Source organism: Ostrea edulis, chromosome 6 (genome assembly GCF_947568905.1).
Source record: "Ostrea edulis chromosome 6, xbOstEdul1.1, whole genome shotgun sequence".
Lineage (NCBI taxonomy): Eukaryota > Metazoa > Mollusca > Bivalvia > Ostreida > Ostreidae > Ostrea > Ostrea edulis.
Window position 1 is genome coordinate 47,171,597 of NC_079169.1, and position 20,226 is coordinate 47,191,822.

The 20,226-nt window shown below is 35.0% G+C and overlaps 1 protein-coding gene across 5 annotated transcripts in view; it reads left to right on the top strand.

The window, feature by feature from the left end:
* LOC125647493 (sonic hedgehog protein-like) overlaps positions 1 to 20,226 on the top strand; it is a 73,319-nt gene that overhangs the window by 38,518 nt on the left and 14,575 nt on the right. For 3 of the 5 annotated variants that reach the window (XM_056139790.1, XM_048874172.2, XM_048874174.2), the window contains one exon: positions 7,952 to 7,995. The exons of 1 other annotated variant lie outside the window; for it this stretch is intronic. The gene's annotated coding sequence lies outside the window, so the exon portion shown is untranslated. Of the gene's footprint in view, positions 1 to 5,360; positions 5,405 to 7,951; positions 7,996 to 20,226 lie in introns of those variants that run through there. One more of the 5 variants, XM_048874177.2, reaches the window with a different exon arrangement.

Sequence of the window (20,226 nt, forward strand, 5' to 3'; positions counted from 1 at the left end):
ATATTAGAGTTAGTGATTCCCAGTGTTAAATATCAATAGGAAAAATAACAAGTAAAGGTCAAAAGTGTAATGTCATATCTAAGTCTATTATCCATGCAGGTTTTTAAAATCTTAAAAGTAACCCGTTCCCTGCGAATTGTGCAATCTATACCCTCGGACTAGTAATCCGTGCGCACGCATTACCGATCTGAGGGAACGATTTGCAATTTCATGCGCATGGGTTGCCAATCCGAGGGAAATTACAAATTCGTGTGTATGGTTTGTCAATCCAAGGACACGGATTGCCCAATCGAGGGAACGGATTATTTTCAGATTTTTTTCCCACTGGATGTGTCCTCTCATGACTTTCCTACTAATACACTGTAGGTTCTCTGATAAATCCTTTTAATCTTTTTTCTATAGAATGTTTGATTGTAAATACGGCATGATTATCTTTATTTTTAAAACATTTGCATGATCATTTCATACAGTAGTTTTGAAATCTATGAAATTTCTTTTTCAATGAAAACGTTTTACACTTTGAATTACATGAAAGGTTATTGGGTTATCAATTTTATCAAATTGCAAAAATTTTCATCCTGATTTTAACTTATTAAGATAATCTTATGGAGTTGGAATATGTCGTTTTAATAGTTGTAGTGGTAACTCCCACATATCTTAAAATATGATAAAACATTGTAATTGTTCTCCTCGCTCTCGAAAAGCTTTTACTTTTACTTCAGACCCAATGATTGGCATGTAGTTTAATCTTTTCTGACAAAAAGAACCCCAATCAATATCAAAACGAACTGTGCTATCAATCAAAGCCTACAATCATTTTGATTTCTTGGTATGGATTAGACGGTTTTCTTCAATTGTGGGGATCCGGGTTAGAATAGGTCCTCGGTATCCCTTGCTTGTCGTTAGAGGCGACTAAATGGGGCGGTCCTTCGGATGAAACCGAAGTCCCGTGTCACAGCAGGTGTGGCACGATAAAAATCCTACCCTGCTCAAAGGCCATACGCGCCGAGCATAGGCCTAGATTTTGCAGTCCTTCACCGACAATGATGGCGTCTCCATATGAGTGAAAGATTCTCGAGAGGGACGTTAAAACAATATACAATCAATCAATCAATTCAACTAATATGTTTAGAATAGGATTTGATCAATTAAGAAAATGGCTATTGAACAATTCCAAATGATACGAAGCATTTCCACCCAGTTCTGAAGTTAATGATTCAAGGAAATTTCATCAACATGTAGAAATCTAAGAATACAATTCTGTGTTGCCATTCGTAGTACAGAAATATCAATAGCGGTTACTAATCAGAAGAGGAAGAAATTCATCTCGCACTACTAGTATTTATAGATTTTCAGTATTTAAGGGCGGCGTGATTTATATTTGGATTCATATCTGCACTATTTAAATGAATTTAATTTTACTTTGACAATTCTAGTTAGGTGACATTTAATGTCGAATATTTTGTGGGTTACACTATCTGTCTGTATCCGAGATACATGAGTATCGGATAATTATATACAACAGAGCCCTAATAACACCGACCAATCAAAGGATTAATACATTCAATTAAAAAATGACAACAGTTATTAGTTGTTCCTCATTAATGACTTTCGATGCCATCTCCAGTACTTTTATTTTTTATTATAATTTTTTTTTTTTTTTTAGTTTTTCAAATGTTAACTGGTAATGAGCCCAGTTAATGACTGCGTTTATTTTAAAGTTCATTGAATGCTGAGTTTAGTATTTCTTGTAATACATACATGTGTAAATTCACACGGAAGGGGACTCGACCTCTTGTAAGTGAACGTGCAATCATTTTGTACATTAGTATCCATATACCTGGTAATCAGTGTTTCTTTGCAGTAAATAGTCTTGTGTTCTTAGGAAAACTTAATCGGGAGAGCATTAAATCGAATCTCGCGGGAGGAAAACTGAACGCTCCTCATGACTAGCGAGTTATTTGTTTCTGGCGTGTCAACCATCTATCTACTACTATTGTAGGAATCTTCGAGTGTAAACTTTTGACAATGAATTCTGGGAAGGTTTTGTTCTATGTTCCTGTAGATTCGTGATCTGTTCATTACGATTTTCTCTTTCATGTTTAAAGCAATATCAGGATGCGATTCACGAATCACTGCGATTGTGTGTCTTAGAAGCAATCCTAAATTGCATATTAATTACTCTTTTTTCTTCCTTTTTTTGCATTTCCGGAAAGTCTACAAAATAATATTATCTTCTCTCCTAATTTGGAGTCAATGATGTTTCTGTCATTATCACAAAAACACGTTATTAAAAACTACTAAAAGTGCTTGTTATGAAAACTATCTGCATGAAGATCCTCGTTCGTGCGGAAGGATACCACGTTTGCGCTTAATTGAGTGTAAAATGTCTCCAACCTCTTAAATGAAATGTGATCAAAGTCTGCTTTGGTGTGTAATGACTGTCTAACCATCAGACTATACGTGGATGAGCTCTGCCACATAATTACCATTTTTGTCTCTAACCACAGACAATGGATGCACTTTTTGGTAAAAAAACAAACAAAAAAAAAACAACTTTGGAATCATGGCTGCAAATACACGTGCAAGCTAAAATATTTTGGTTACGTCTTGCCCAGTCTCTCTGTAATAGTATTTTTTCTTAATGAAATATTCTTTCAAACTGAATATGATTTATATACTGAATGTATATACTAATCGCAGGTATACAGTATTTCTGGGCATAAGTTACGAAGAGATAAATAATTCCAAACCTTTTAATATTTTAATTATACACAGTAAACTTTTTCTACGTTAATGCTATTGGTTTAATGTCCTCTGATTTAATTATGATTTGGTTTAGATACGGATATTGTAGATAACATACCGGTATGTCAAAGCGTATCTATACCTGACTGTCTTTACCTCTTCTTTTAAAAATAGCATTCATACAGTATATGCATGTATTTGGAATATTTATAGAGCCTCTTCAATACAACTACTATGTTGACTTTTTAGAAGAAAACGCTCCAGAATACATTAAAATTTCCTCTTTCATGTTAATGTTGCATAATTCCATGTCCAAACATTTATCAAAACTTTTATGATATTGACAAACTGGGATTTAGGAGGATATCGAGGGAATAAACGTTTTCACACGAGGACTACAAGTCATAAATCTTGTCCAACGTTCTTTCCACTTTTGGTTCATCTTTTGTTTGTTGGTTTCGTAATTGCTCATTCGTTTTACGGCTCAGTGCGGTAAACTGTCCCAGTCAACAGGCTTTTAATTAGTCATTGCTCATGTTTATGTTTTAAACAAAATGACAAAGATGGTATTGATCCGACTAAATACATTACTGATTTCTCAACGGATTATCTCCAGATCTGGTAAAATGGTTATCATGGTGATCAGAAAAATCACGAATCAATTTTATCGGTTGGTTCCCATCCTATATGAGCCACCGGGCGGGGCACGCAGGCCGGCTAGCATTACCTTAAATCCAGAGAACCTCTGGGGTAAGCCAAGGATACATAATAAGGGCTTCGGCATTCACAGATGGCAATTGTTTGGGTTTACTCGCGTAAAAAACGTTTATCGTTACAAGATCTCTTACCTTCAAGAATAATGTAAGCTTTCAGTATAGTTGTTTGCATTACTACTATATCTTTTCATATAATTGAATACGCGCAAAAATGGTGTGATTATATCAATAGTTAAGATACAGTCAGAGATAGGTTTCTTTTATAAAAGATTAAAAGATATGCCTTTTCTAATTTGATAGAGAGTAATTATCATTTACTTATAAATAAATCACGGTGTGGTCACATATCGGATCTTTCTCAGAGAATCGCTCAGATTACTGTATATTGTGATTTTATTCCTGCTGACAATTCACTGTTTCTTTGCTGGTAGATAAAGTGTAGTTTGTCTGGTAAACACACTGTATCTGGCCATCAGACTGGCATTATGTCGACTTTGATTTTTATTCCAAAATAGGAATAGTCTTAAAGGTGAAGGTCAGCAGGGCATTTCCCCCCACTTTCTGATTTATGGCTCATGCATGTATTGTGTACAGATATTAAATAAGTGAACAATTGGCCTTGTCAACTTAGAGCACTGACGAACTGTATCTTGAAAGATAATCAAACGTTCCGTCCCGTGTGTGAAGCCGCGGCAGCCTTCAGTTGAGTCGTCTGTGACTTTGATAACATCTCCATTCACAAAGTGATGTTAAGATGATTTGCTACAACACTGTCGTGAATCATAATAACAAAATATAAGTTAACAGTATTAATTTTCAACATCCCGTGACTCAAGGAAGTACCCGTATGTAAACGCTAGAAGAAGAAAAAGAATTACATCTATTTACCAGTATAGTTTAAGAATTCTTTTGAAACTTTATCAGATTTATATTAAATCGAGATGAAAAGAATACCATCTGATGTGAAACAATTTGATTTGGCTCAAAAGAATTTGATCTGATAAGAAATCATGAATGAAGTGAGAAACAGCGAGTCGCCTATAGCATACCATTATGATTTTATACAATGATTAATGTAATGAAAAATAATCCATTCATTTCTTTTAACACAGTTGATAATTCAAGGTATTAGGAATAGGGAAACAAAGTACACGTCTCACCCCTCTCCCCCAACATTTTGTCAGATTTATGACATGGAACTCTAAACTTTATGAAACGTTATTGTTTTGAAGCTTTGTATTTTAAGAGAACATAGATATACAGTGTCTACAACAGGATATGCGATATCGAATGCCAAGTTATTTTATATAGGGTTTTTATTTGGAGGGGTTATTTATTTGGAGGGGGTATTTATTTGCGTTCTTATTTGTGTTACTTACTATTTTGCACAAGTATTTTACTATTTTGCACAAGTATTTTAAAAATATGTAATATTTTATACATGGTCTTTAAATATAATATGGAAGTGATCTTATGATAAGTTTTTATCTCCTTGGCAACATATTGATGCTTATTGCTTAACAATAGAAGCTAATGTTCTTTGTTATATCGTTTGAGGAACGGTGCATGCTAATCACCATTGCATCAGTTTTATTTGCTTAATAGATCATTGAAAATGTGAGACTTTGAGAAATATACCTTGTGTGTTATTGAGAGTTTGACTGCCGATTGTGACCGTTTCGCACAAAATGTTATGGCACAGAATATGCCCTCCTCCTATACCCAATTCCTTACAAAGTTTAGACAACCGAAATATTTGATTTGAATATCTTATTCATTTATATACATAAACAATATGTCATAGGTTGAATTATTACATGTTTAGTATATTCATTATATCATTGTTCATCATTGTATAACACAAATAGAATCTTGAGCCGTTCCATCCCATTCATTTTCATCGGGAGGAACACTGACTCGCGGAGAGAGGAGTGTGAAAGGTCAGCATTGTCTGTGTTCATATGTGATATCATAATTTGAGGTTTGAAAGTACACATCACAACACTATATGCGATTATGCTTCATGTTAGATTCTTTCTATATATTCAATACCTTACTAAGTCTTTAAACACATGTATTTGAAAGCAAAAGTAAGATTGGTTTTTAAATATTCAAACATTGTTTAAAATCATCTTCGAATCAAGCTGAAAATTTGATTTGAAAGGTAAAAATACAGCTCTGCGTATTTTATAATTCTTATTAATTTAGTTTCTGTTATGGCTCATATATTTCCAAAACCTTGCTTTAAAACAAGTTGTGTGAACACTGATGCTTGATTGATTGATTATGGTTTTAAGCCATTTTTGGCAATATTTCAGACATTTTACGGCGGTTATACTAATTGAAATATGTTTGATTGTGGGTGTTTGAGTTTAACTGACGACCCCCAGTGAGCCTACTCTTTTTCGAAAATCAGGAAAACGATCTTTTACCTGCTATCAGGGGGTGTGATCTTTGACACGGGACACCGTTTAACGTCCCATCCGACGGACATAAAAGTTAAAAATAAATAAACTGTTAAAAAAATGCGTATGGTAGCAAAGTTGATAATTACCAAGGTTAAATCTTTGAAAAGTAGGTCAAAGTCCAAGGTCACGAGATCAAAAACTTTGGTACCAAAAGAAAGGTCCAGTTACAAGGAATACACATGTGAAATCCTTATTACCATTTAAAAGTTATGGTCAAGGTTAAAGTTTTGCGGACAAACCAAAAACCTCCGATTACGGGGGGATAAAAATATGGCAGCAGCGCGAACGCATTTCCAATTTTGTATTTAAAGCTGACGTCATATATGTGCTTGATTACGTCATTTTATGGAACCGGTTTTCTGTTATAATCATACGAAAAAGTCTAATCTATATGTATGTCCAATTTTCAATTCATTAGGCTGACTATTTAGTGCGATGGTTTAGCATTTACAATGTATTTGCATTCTGAATAAATGTTGTCGGTATATGATGTAACTGCACAAATTCCATCTCTTTAATAGTAGAAGACAACTCGGCAGGACAAAACTTGGTTCCGGCCAAAATTGATTTACTTTGGTTTTTTCTAGAACTGTACAAATAAGAATGATTAATCAATGCATCAATCTCTCTGTGATCTTTTTCGTCAAAAGCATTTGGATATTTTCTTGGTTAACCTATTGCATTTATAAGCTACATTGTAACTATGATTGAATACTATGAGTGTTGAAACGAAGGAAGCTGCCACAGAATATAGAGAATATCACAAAAATACCACAATATGCTTTGACAAAGAACAATTTTTGTTTTGAATAAAAAATAGTCTCATATTTTAGGAACTGCCTTTCTAGAATGCGATTTTGCCAATATTGTGGAAATTATTGGATCAGTCCTCGATCATCCTTTGAAATAAGACATAAATACATGGTGGGATTTTTACAATATATGGCGTATTAAGATGGCAGATTGTGTCCCCCATAATACAAAGTAGATATTTGTTCCTTGTATGCATACATGTATCATGTAATTTAACTTCTTTTTTTAAAAAAATGAAGTTTTTAAGTTACATATAATTTGAAAGGTCATTTGTGTGTCTCGGTTTATATCGATACATGTAATTATAAACAATGAGACAATGGTTCATTACTGGCAACACATTGGAAAATGTAAATGTTTTTAAATATTGTCTTGAATTTGGTAAAACTATAGAGAAACAAAAAACCACAGTCAAATCGTTCCATTAGAATAATGAGCATAATTTGACAGTCCGTGCGGACCCTTTCAGCCCACTTTCTGTTTATATTTCATTCTTTTTGCTATTTTGTCACAGCCACTTTATTTGCTACGCGGATGTCATAAAAGTCACGCTAATCACCGGCATTTAATTGACATTTCATTCATAATTCAGCTCCTGTTAGCATGTTAATCTGTTGTTCGTAATTTGCGCGTAGGATTGTACTTGCATTATGAAATGTATCCATACATTCTGACAACCTTGTATTTATGAATGAGTAGGACGGATTTCATTCATACATGATGCAAGTCCATCCATTCAGGCAATCAACTAATAGTAGAAACATTGACTTATAATCAATCAAACGTATTGAAAAAGAAAATAAACAATGGAATGCAATGGTTACCCCAACAATAGTTTCATTATGACCTACTTTTAAAGTAATCGCCACCATTGAAACTCTAAGATTTCCACACATCTTTAATTTCTACCCGATATGTAACTCATATTGCCCGTTTCCGTTCTTATCAATGAAGTGATGAAATGTTTCTTCACTGTTCCCATTGAATACTATGAGCCTCGCCTCTGAAGCTTAGACATGCCCAATTTGGTACACAATAGTTTTTCTTTTTTATACCCTGACACAAAGTCACCTTTCACAGGCTGTATATAGACCTTTTGTTTGAAATTTTACTACAAACGCTGAGTTTTTTTGCTGCATCAGAATAACACCATTTATTAGATTACAACTGAGTTTCATAATCATTATATTTTCCTTCGTATAACAGTGTTTCATTGGACTGCAGGAAGATACATCTTTAAAAACTCAAAGGTAAAATTTTGTAAATTTTGAGTCTTTCGGCACAGTTAAAAGGACGGTAATATTTTGTAATGATTTATAGTACATTTCTTAATGTTTTCAATTGTTTCTCTGCACCATCTGGGAGGCCTTCCGTCGTATTTCTATGTCTAAAACACGTATACGATATATAGCATTCAATATAATAATTTACCCACCCCACCAAAAAGAATAAGTTACATTCATGATGCGTATATGATCATTCGTTCCTTGCAATTTTTATCCCGGATTATGGACGAAAAGAATGTTGGCGATACTGTTTGGCCGAAAGAAGATCTAAGGACCCAAGCCAACATAGGTAAGTGATCTAAACTTTAATTCATACATCGACTTTGAATTTGCAACAGCTACGTTGGGGGATGGTTCTCTTACTTACAATGTGGATAATTCTACCATCCTAATTATTTTTGTATCTGGTTTTTCAGTCGAATTAGAAGGTGTAATCATTCTTCTATGACCGGAAAACACTCCATACCTTGCGTCCCGTGACGTCATATGGAACATCTCATCATGAACACCCAGAAGAATTTTTAGAGTATGAGATTTAGAAAGACTGGGATCATCAACAGAGATGTTACTTGAAGCAATCAGTGTATAGTATGTTTAATAGAGTATCTGATGTGATAGAGCTTAACGTTATCTTTTCTTATTTGTTAATAAAACATGATTATCATTGTATTTTCATTTTATACCTATTTTTAAATGTGGTACATGTATATGTTTGTTACGACAAATTCAGCTATATTTGTTTTAAAATAAAGTCGTATGATGGTATGCATTTTGTACTATGTGAATTAAATTTATTTCAAAATCAAATTAAAAGTTACAGAATCGGCAGTCTTGATATTTAGTCCCCCCAGAAAATTCTCAAACGAAATGTATATACGTAACCCAATTCTTCACTTTAATTATGTTAGATACGTTCATTTGGTGGTGGTGGGGGGGGGGGTATATAATCTTATGTAATGGAAAAAAACAAGTTACTTTAAATAGTTATATAGTTTTACTAGTATATCAAAAGTGGAAATTATATATCGGTTTCAGATGATAAATAGATTGGGAAAAATTAAAGTTCACATTCGTTTGTATGTTGTTTTACGTCCCATTCAAGAATTTTTCACTCATCCAACAAGGTGAAGTGCCACAAATATTGCCTTACGCATGGTGCTCAAGGTCGTAACATAATTGTATCAATGCCTAGCATGACACGGGACCTCCCGTCTTCAAAGCAATATCTACCCGTGATTCTTAGTGCAAGCAGATATCCTGGACAAAGATTTTGAGTCGTTATTATCTGACTCATGAACAACTCAGCTGTGTGTAAAACTGCTTTTCGTTTGAGCCTCCAGGAATGAACTTTATGAGTGAGGTTCGTGTAAATTGGAACAGAATCATAACATTTTATTTCATTAAACAAAGCACGGACTTTATGAAGTTCTAATTGTATAACAGCAATAGATAGTTTAAAGGTCAAACTGAGTACAAACGTTCCCTATGACCAGACAATATGCTATGACTTTAACCAAGGTCATTTGACCTAAGTTGTTTCAAGTTATTCGAGTGTCGATAATCACTCTTGATTTTATTCAATAACATTAATATACCCCCGCAACAAAATTGTGGGGGGTATACTGGAATCGGGTTGTCCGTCTGTAGACGAAAGCGTTATCCTTACCACCTAGAGTCACGATATCATACACATGGGACGAAGATGTTCCCTATCGAATTTGGGGTCAAAGGTCTACCCAAGGTTTTGTCATGCCCTTTCTTTTTTACACTCAGGAAAGAGGTAATTTAAACCTATTAACAACACCCTTTGGGATATTTGGGTACGGGGGGGGGGGAGTATTCTTAGTGACCATTGCTCACAGTACCTCTTGTTATTCATGGTGTTTTACGGAAGTGAGATCCAGTACTGATCAATCCTGTGGGATCCGGATTAGATTAGGTCCTCAATACCCCTTGCTTGTCGTAGAAGGCGACTAAATGGGGCGGTCCTTCAGATGAGACAGCAAAAACCGAGGTCCCGTGTCACGATAAAGATCCCTCCCTGCTCAAAGGTCATACGCGCCGAGCATAGGCCGAAATTTTGTAGCCCTTCACCGGCACTGTTGACGTCTCCATATGAGTGAAATATTCTCGAGAGTGACGTTAAACAATATTCAATCAGTACTGATTAGGTTTATGTTTAACTCTCTACAGAACAGTTTAAAAGCATTTCGCATGTCGCAAATTCCATGGTCGTTATAACTAATCAGATGCTGTCTGATGTATTTCATACCAATCGTTAGGCCGTTCTTTACACACTGATTTTGACTACGGATAACTCCGTTTACCTGATCAAGATAGAGGGCTCACGGCGGGTGTGGCCGGTCGACAGGGGATGCTTACTCCTGTTAGGCACCTGATCCCACCTCTGATATATCCAGGGGTCCGTGTTTACCCAACTCTTTATTTTGTATTCCTTATACGAGTTATGAGATTGATCACTGTTCGTTATCTTTACATTTTTTTCTAATTTGTCAAGAATCAGAAAAATGATCAAAATTGAAAAGACAAGGTTAGTAACTTGCTCTGTATTTTTTCTACCTCCCTGTGTGTAGTTCCTGGCGGCAAGACATTATATTTCATTAAGAGTATGACAATTATCAGATTTATTTCGTTTTTCTATAATCAATATTTCATGTACTTGTAAGAAGCTTATCAAAACATCTGATAATTATATATAATCCACTTCGTACACGAGTATTCTTGTAACAGGAAACCTGCCGTATTGCCCACCTAAATCAAGCTTGTTTATGCTTCTTTAGTTGTCGCTTTGACCGCCATCTTCTTTGCCGAAAGGGAATGTATTGGTGAAAGCATAGCTGAATACTTGTTAGATCAATCTTAACGCTGTGTGATGTGGCTGTAGGACTTTAATTTTAGATTGAGAGGAGCTGACGACCCTCCCAGAAAAGCTTTACCCTCCGGTGTTAGATTTTATTTTGCACTTTCGCTCTGCATATCACGTCCAAGACTATCCATGTTCAGTACCTTCAATGTTCTAGATGTGATTTTAATGCAATAAAGATTAATGTGGTAAACGCCAATGTCATATTTTACTTTCCAATTTGCTCTCTCTCTCTCTCTCTCTCTCTCTCTCTCTCTCTCTCTCTCTCTCTCTCTCTTTGCATCTACGTATATAATGTTAGTTACATGTGTCATGTAGTTTTGTGATTCAAATATTGAATATTACAGATTAACACTACGATGTCGTATGACAGGTAGTACTTTTAATTAGTCTGATACCACCCCTGTGTCGAGACTGATTGAAGGAATACAAGTGGTACAATATGTACTTGCTGTTTAATCTCGGTATTGACAAATACATTTGAATGATTACATATATTGCAATGTACATGGACATCTTTGGTAGACATTCTATGGATCAGTTGTGGTATGAATGAATGAATTATACATACGACAGTATATGGCTATAGTTACATTGATATTGTTAGATAGAGGGTCACAGCGACAGTGCCGTAATCCTTGACATGATCTCTAAGAACTGAGTGCTTGTTCATGTTGTTTAGATCGCGTACTTTTGGCTAGACAAAACACCATTTACAGTATGAACTAAATGGATAAATGATTGCTTTCAGGGAAGATATTTCAGAAATAATCGATACACGCAATATATCATGTCGTCTAAAAATACGCGTAATTAGGCTGGAAATTGTGCGATAATATAAATAAAATGGTCCTTGGGATGTGAAAAATTCAATTGAGAGACACAATTTTAAATTGATAAACAATTTTGAGTTTTATCGTATTATCAGAAAACAGCAATTATTAGGTTTATAAGTATTTGCTGGTTTAATTTTTATCTTTTCTAAAATAGGAATTTTTGATAAAACTGTATGAAGCGTTCCTGATCAAAGTTTTCCGCCGTACTTCTGCCCGTAGCTTTGTTTCTCCGACGAAGCCATTTCAATAAAAGTCATGCCTTTTTACGAGGGGAAATAAATAGTTGTTTTGAAACTAAAGCGCTGTCGAAAATCATCGTTGTGCAAATGGCGAAAATGATGGAAACCCTAGGTTCTAATGATTGTCAAATATCATGGCCGGTGTACAACTTCCCCAAAAGTTCAACATGAAATACATTCACTTAAAAATTCATATTTCTCCGTGTGTATGTTGAACATTTGTTCCATATTAAGTTAGGGATGTTGGCGCGGTAGGTTATAACGAGTCAAAGCTATTTCACGGTGGTAGGGTCGTTGTTTTGTTTTTTGGTGATTTCTGTATTGTATTTTTGGGTCCATTTTATCCGCAATTTTGTAGATACACGTGTACCATTCCTTCAGTTTCAAGTAAAACATTTTGTGTTTGCTGCAGCTGTAACGAGACTGAGGCTTCAAGAAAAAAGGATGTGTGCAAACCTTTAGCATAGAGTCCGCAGTGGTCACAAGTTTCTGTTAGGTGAAATAATTTCACAGATTTTCTTTAAAAATGAAAACTTTAATCTAAATTATAATTTCCACATCATTTTCACAAAGCTATATTTAAGTAAGTGTGTAAACAGGACCCCGTAAAACAAAGTTAATGACATTTAAATTAATGGATCCCTGGTTAAGCGTAGGAGGTGGAGACGTGCTGTCAAAATAAAAAAGGTTATCACTTTTTCACATCAACCTTTTATTACAATAGACTCTCATATCACAAAGATTTCAATTAATTCAAACACTTAGTCTGAGAACAACCAGTTTATGAAGTATTTGTTAAGAATTATATGAATGATAAGAAGTCGCATAGTTTTTGTATTCTGATGATTGATCCTATTTGCAATAACCCTGAAGCAACTGCGTTTGGTTGGCGGAGAGAAAGTGTATGGGTTAACAAGTAAATATCACATCGAATGACAGTACGTGCAAACAAATTCATAATTATCATTAAGTTACGTGCGTTTCAATTATGAAGTGTCGACAAGTCTATAGCATCTTCTAATCAGGCAATATCATATAGTTTAATAGATGTAATATGGTGTTCATGTGAAGTGATTTAGTGTATATTATTTAATGTCTATTTTAATGATCTGATTTTTTCTATCTTTAAATTTTTATAGGTTGCGCAATTGACATCATTTTTACACCTGTTAGTAGAGACCAATTCTCTGATCTAAATATTTACATGTACTACATATACCCTTCTCTTGATGACAAGGCAGCTTTAGTCTTTTTTTTAAATGCATATTTTATCTATCAAGATATTGTGATGTAATAAATCATCACATCCTAAAAAAGAAAATAATTCCGTATTGGAGAACATTCAATACTACAGTATATATTTCAGGAAATAACTTGTATAACCAGTAGTAGCATGTAGAGTACACGTTAAACCATTTTGCTTTCAATAACTACATGTAGAAAATTTGGATCTTTATCATTCAGAGTGCAATGATTAGGTCGATATATCTTATATTAACCCGGATTCATATTGATATTTTATGGAATTAAAGCGGTCACCACTGATGGTATCTGAAGTACTATTTTTAACTTTCTATGTATTATCCTGTGAATTTTCACTTTTGGATCTGTATCATTCTCTAATTGTAAATTTTTCAGAATGGAAAAAGTGAAATAAATTTCACTTAATTCTCATCATGTGCGAAATAAGGTCCATATATTGCTTTCACTAATTAGTCATCAAATACGGCTTCCAGATGTTGTATTCACGTAGCATAGACACAAATTGCAAGTACTATTTATTTGTTTGAGTTTAGATATTAAAACGATACGCCTTTGTATGTTGGGATAATTCTTGCGCATTCTCATAAATATTGCGAGTGCAGAGTCCCTAACTACAACAACATAAATTGTAAAAAAGAAGAAAAAATAATAATTCCACAGGACATTCAAATGTCAAACAAAAATTAAAAATAATGAAACTTTAAAAATCTACTTCCTAAAGGGCCAAACTTCGATAGATATCTTGTCTAGTCGCCGTTGCCAAAACCTTTTTACTAATGGAATGATCGGCAGGAAAATTAAATATCTTCGATGAATAACGATAATTTCTAAAATCAAGCGATTAATTGTCGTAGACTATGGTTGTAAACACTACAGTTTGTTGGGCACGAATATAGAAAGAGAAAATCTAAATTGTCTTTAACTTAGGAACACTTAGAACAATTTTGGTAGGTTTCACTACGACGAACTATATTTTCGATAGCAGTTATTTTACTGCATGATTAGCGCATATTTTCCTAACAGAAACGCGGGAATGTTTCTTCCCAGAATCCTCTTCGAGATCAACAATTAATAAACAAATACACGTGTAGTTACTAAAACTCTTATAAATACCTTCATTTGTTAGGCCGTTCTTTACAAGCTGATTTTGACTACGGATCTGATCAAGATATAGGGCTCACGGCAGGTATGACCTGTCGACAGAGGATGCTTACTCCTCTCAGGCACCTGATCCCACCTATAGTATATCCAGGAATCCGTGTTTGCTCAACTCTTAATTTTGTATTCCTTATAGGGGTTATTGGATTGATCACTGTTCGTTATCTTCATCTTTTCATTGTGTATATAATGTAATTGGTTTTCATTTTTATGTAGAATAACTCATAAAACATTGCTGATAAATTGAGTTTATCTCTTAGTTAGAAAACATCTATTTTCAAAAGAAACCATTTATACCCCCTCCCCCGAACTATAATTTAGAGCGCAAGGATGAAAGTTAACAAATTAAAAATCGTTCATTTTCGATCTCATTTTGAAAATCCATACAATGGCAAATTTCATATTAAATGTCAGTAAAATGAAGTTGTATTTCATTATCCGGTGGGGGGTGAATTGCGAGATTCATAATATTCAAGAAAATGTGTAAATTGAAAATCGTAGTAAATCTTCGAACAACCATCTTGAATTGGACGATGACTATACAAGGTTGACTACGTCACCTCGTAAAAACGTCATTGACGTCTGTTGTTTGCCGCGTTTCCTTAATTCGTTACTTTTGTTGTACCTCGTTTCTTATAGATTAGTTCTGGTTCATCCACAGACGCAAAGTCAAGGTTAATTTGCAGTGATCCTGAAAACAATGGTCCCCGGTCCTGTTCCCTACGTCTTGTTATTTACGTTGTTGCCTGCATAACATTGCAATCAAACTCACTGTGACAGACATAAAACTTATCAATGCTGTAATTACATGTTTTCTAAATTGAAATGATATTCCAAAATGTCATGTGTTCATTATAGTGATGATTGCTACACCTCGAGCGAAATAGTCGCATCTCAATTCATAAACCCTTCATCCGAAAATGAATTATTATCAAAGAGACCGAATGTTGCTCCGATACAAACCGGACACGGCCTGCCACCGATTGTTATTAACTTTGCCATTAAGAAACGTATAGAAGCAGACTTTCCGACGAGCAACACAGCCTTCCAAAACACCAACGCACCACGTCATCGATCTCTTTCGCACTGGGAATTCCCACGCCATGATGGATGTCACAGAGTTTTGTTGCTTTTTTCCCCCGTTCCATCAATCCAATACTTCCATGGTGTTTTGTATTAATAACTGTAAAATAAATACTACGCATTATGTTCATGTTGTTCAATAGCAGATGATAAGTCGGTTTTGTTTCTTTAACGGAGCTGCTCTGCCGCTCGTTTTGTCCAAATTTGAACAATTAATTAAACGTAATTTATTACATGTAGGTGCACACTTGCACACGTTGTGAACTGGAAGCATTTGTTAAACTTTAAATCTTTCCAAAAACAATTTCGACTATTTAGTTGTCATGCAGCATTGAGTAAAATACTGTATTTAATTATGCAAATTATAGTAAATTTGGAAATTCAAAAGTCACGCAGCATGCAATGGTTGATTACGGGAAGGGACATCCGAATCCAGAAAGATATTTCCTTGTCCCAGAGTCTCAGTCATTGATTCAGCTCCGACATTTTCCTTCAACGTCAATTGGTCAACACATAGACATCTTGCTTTTTATATAGCATCAATATCGACATGTCGATATTGACAAGGATATTAACACTTATTGCATGTATTTTGTTTTGTCCATATCGGTTCGTACTGCTCTTATTTATAAAATGAGGAAATAGGTTGATGCCATTGATACCGACAGTCTTTGAACCACCAACTTGGTATTCAAGAATTTAGTTATAGAGATCATACACTTAGCGACGGCATCAGACGATAATTACAGATAAATTATGTGATAAAGCGAGTGGAAAAGTGTTCCGAGAGTATGACTGTTAAAATTTATGACACGCGAAAGTAATTCCGAAATGATTTATCGAATATTTCCGAAAAATGCACACCGTTAAAGGGTAAATATCACAGCCTTAAAGCAAGGTTATTTTGGTCAGTCACAAATGATATGAAATTTAGAATTATTTGTCAAGGCCATAAGTTTGTAATTGAGTGAGATTTTAGAAGCCTATATGCTTATAGGAGTTATGAGATTAATCACTGTTCGTTATCTTCACCTTTCATGTACAATCACAAATGTTTTGTCAATAATAATTGATTGCTTTTTCAATTTTTATATATTCTCATATACGAGCCGATACGTCACGAAGTGGCCTGCTTTGTATGGAAAGTTATTCGGAGCATAGAAATTTGTAATTTTTTATTTTACAAAATTTCAGTGTAAGAAGAAAATGGCTTCATCTTTAGCATTATGAGGATATAATATAGACAAAAGAAACCTAGCATCACTTCTGTGGCATTATACAAATCACTGCATGCTTTCATTCTCATAGGGGGCCTCCGTGGCCGAGTGGTTAGAGCATCGCGCTCAAAATCACACAGTCTCTCACCTCTGTCGGCGCGGGATTGGGTTCAAATCCCATTCGCGCAGGTAAATGAGAAAGTTTACCAGTTTACTTTCGGAAGGTCGGTGGTCTCTTCCCAGGTACATTGTATCTGGGTTCTCTCTTCCACGTCACAGCAGGTGTGGCACGATAAAGATCCCTCACTGCTCGATGACCATAAGCGCCGATCATAGGCCTAAATTTTGTAGCCCTTCACCGGCAGTGGTGACGTCTCCATATGAGTGAAATATTCTCGAGAGGGACGTAAAACAATGTACAATCAATCAATCCATCAATAAAAACTGGGCGCCACCACATAACTGAAAAATTGTTGAGTGTGGCGGAAAACATCAATGAATCATTCTGATAGAAATAACCTAGACACTTGACTTTATGACACAAAGGTTGTGTAACAGATGTGTTTTCACATTTTCATATAAAACGAACACATTTATGTTCTGTTGACGGGTGTGTTGGAGAATTGTTTTTATGATTTTTTTTTAATTGATGACCTTGAGCTTGATCAAATGACAAAGGGTATAGGATGAGGGTGGGTGGGCATTTTTTGTAATATCGTTTTAACTATGTATTACTATAGGTTTTTCATTTTTCAGGTTTTTATTCGATATCGCGTTTCACTTTGATCATTTTATCAATTTTCATTTGCTGTCATTGTGTTGAATCTCTCCGATATCAATGAGCTAAAATGGAGGATACTTTTATAAGACCTTAATTAAGCACCTTGGTCACGTGTTACGGTATATGAATAACCCATGCTGCTAAATTGTTCAGAGCGCTACGTATAACTCTGTAACACTTCGCTTACAAGCTGATGACGTTTCTATATTTTAGTGAAAGATTCCCAACAGAATGCTCAAACTCCAAACAGTCAACATCAGTATTAATAAAGCAATGCCATTCAGTTTTTGAATGTATATTTGATGATTTACATCAAGCCTCTTCAACCGGACTCTATATAATAACACCTGACTCTATGAAATAACACCGGACCCTTTGTAATAACACAGGACTCTGTAATATATGCCACACTCTATGTAAATCGCCTGGCTCTATGTGATACAGTAACACAGGACTTTGTAATAACACCACACTCTATGTAATAACACCGGACTCTTTGTAATAACACCAGACTCTTTGTAATAACACCGGTCTCTTTGTAATAACATCGGACTCTTTGTAATAACACCGGACTCTATGTAATAACACCGGACTCTATGTAATAACACCGGACTCTATGTAATAACACCGGACTCTGTAATAACACCGGACTCTGTAATAACACCGGACTCTGTAATATATGCCGGTGTGAAGAGGCCCGAGGTAAATAATACTAGTATCATCCTTTCTAAAACTGAAAGAAATTTCTTATATTTACAGTTTAATCATTTCAATTGCATTTTAATTCTAAATCTGAGTTGTGCTCTTAATGTCAAGTACATTCATACGCAGTGATTAGCCTATCTCAAAGGTTCTAGAGGTTAGAGCGTTTGTCCCGCATGCAGAAGGCCGGGGTTCGAATCCCGGCCGCGACAGACCTAAGTCGTTAAAACAAGTAGTGACAGTTCCATCGCCAAACCCTCGGCATCAGGTGTGTATGTCAAGGGTCCTCGGAGATGACCTTAAAAATGGATGCCTCGTGTCACAGTAGGTGTGACACGCTTAAGAACCCTCACTGTTCAATGGCCGTATGCGCCGAGCAAAGGCCTAAATTTGAAGCCCTTCACCGGTCTTGGTGTTCGTCTCCATACAAGTGAAAAATTCCCAAGAGAGACGTTAAACAAGATACAATTAACCAATCAATCAAAAGTTGAAAGTTTATGAGATATTAACCTTCAAATTTCAGTTAGTGTTAAGGGTGAAAACTGAGTGAATGTATGTACGTGTATTGTTCCTTGGATGATATTGTTTCAAACATTTTTAAAATTATGCATTTCTTCACATTCAATCAGATGATGTCTTTTATTTTTTTATCGTCTCAATTTCAATTACCATAATTCGATATCAAATGATCCCCAACCCTCACCTCTTAGCCAAATCCCATAGCCTAACCCTTGATATTCACTCTAACCCTGACCACGTGATCCAAGAGCCTGTATGTATAGTCGTAACCTTACCCTATCCCAAACTACATATTAAACGCAATTTGTCTGTGTTGACAAATTTGTTATAAGAACAAAATATATACATATCAAATACTCTTTCATATTGACTAAATAGACATGCAACATTGTTTTACACACTATGTATATCAATGTCGACATCCCTACGTTGACATCAGTATGTGCGACTTTTAAATTGCTGGTTAAAACATTTTCATTCGTGTATTGTAGTAAAATTATACCAAAATATATCTAAATGTCTTCAGGTGCTCTTCGTTTAAAACTTTTTGTCCATTGAATTTTGGATAGACAGAATCTATGGAGTTAAAAAAACGTTGGTCGCAAGATCTCGCGAGAGGTATGACACCGGATACACTTCAGCGTCTCAGAAACAGCGATTATCTCTCATTAAATCAGACTAAAGGTCTTTGTTGATTGTCAGTATTTGTCAACTTGGGACAGGTCAAGTCGGACCACGATTTTGTTTCGTTTCGCTTTTTGTCCTCCATGAGCGCATTTGCTTTCAATATCCAGACTTACTGGTACAATGACCCCACAGATAATTAGGGATGTTGTACCTGACTTTGACAAGGAGATACATGTTTATTGACATTGTGCATATCAGTTTAGTAAGAGGCTTTCCAAACAATCAATTAACGGATGCATTTCAGCCCTTAGTTACGTTCTTTCTGTGGCCATTTTAAAAATGAAGAAGAAATTCTGCAAAAGATACTCATATTGCAGATTTCTGTTAGCAGAATAAATATAAATTAAAGTAAATAGATAAAAATATATGTCAGGAAGGTTCTTTTCAAAACTATGATTTCTCTCAATACACAAATGTATAAGACATTTACATGCACATTGTAAGGATGTTCTCTATCTACAGTATATACAATGAAGGCAAATATCTGCAAGTAATGAAACAGGGCTATCACATCTGTTTATATCTGATAACAGTTCATTTGCCAATATTTAGTTGGACTTTCCTTTTGGTACATCACGTTGGGTAACGTAGTAGTAATTTAGTAGTCTCAGTAGGAAATTAGAGTCTGAACTGATCAAGATAGCATTAGTTGGTGAGGATAATGTTCAGACAGTGTTAGCGGGTTGTGATTTATGAAAGTGTTAGTCATACATTGTCTTCGCTTTTTTCCCTTTTCTATGGAGCAGAATAACTTACATGTAAAAAATATTGATGAAGATTGTAATTTTTAAAAACATATTGGCCAAAGCAAACTCCAAATTGTAAC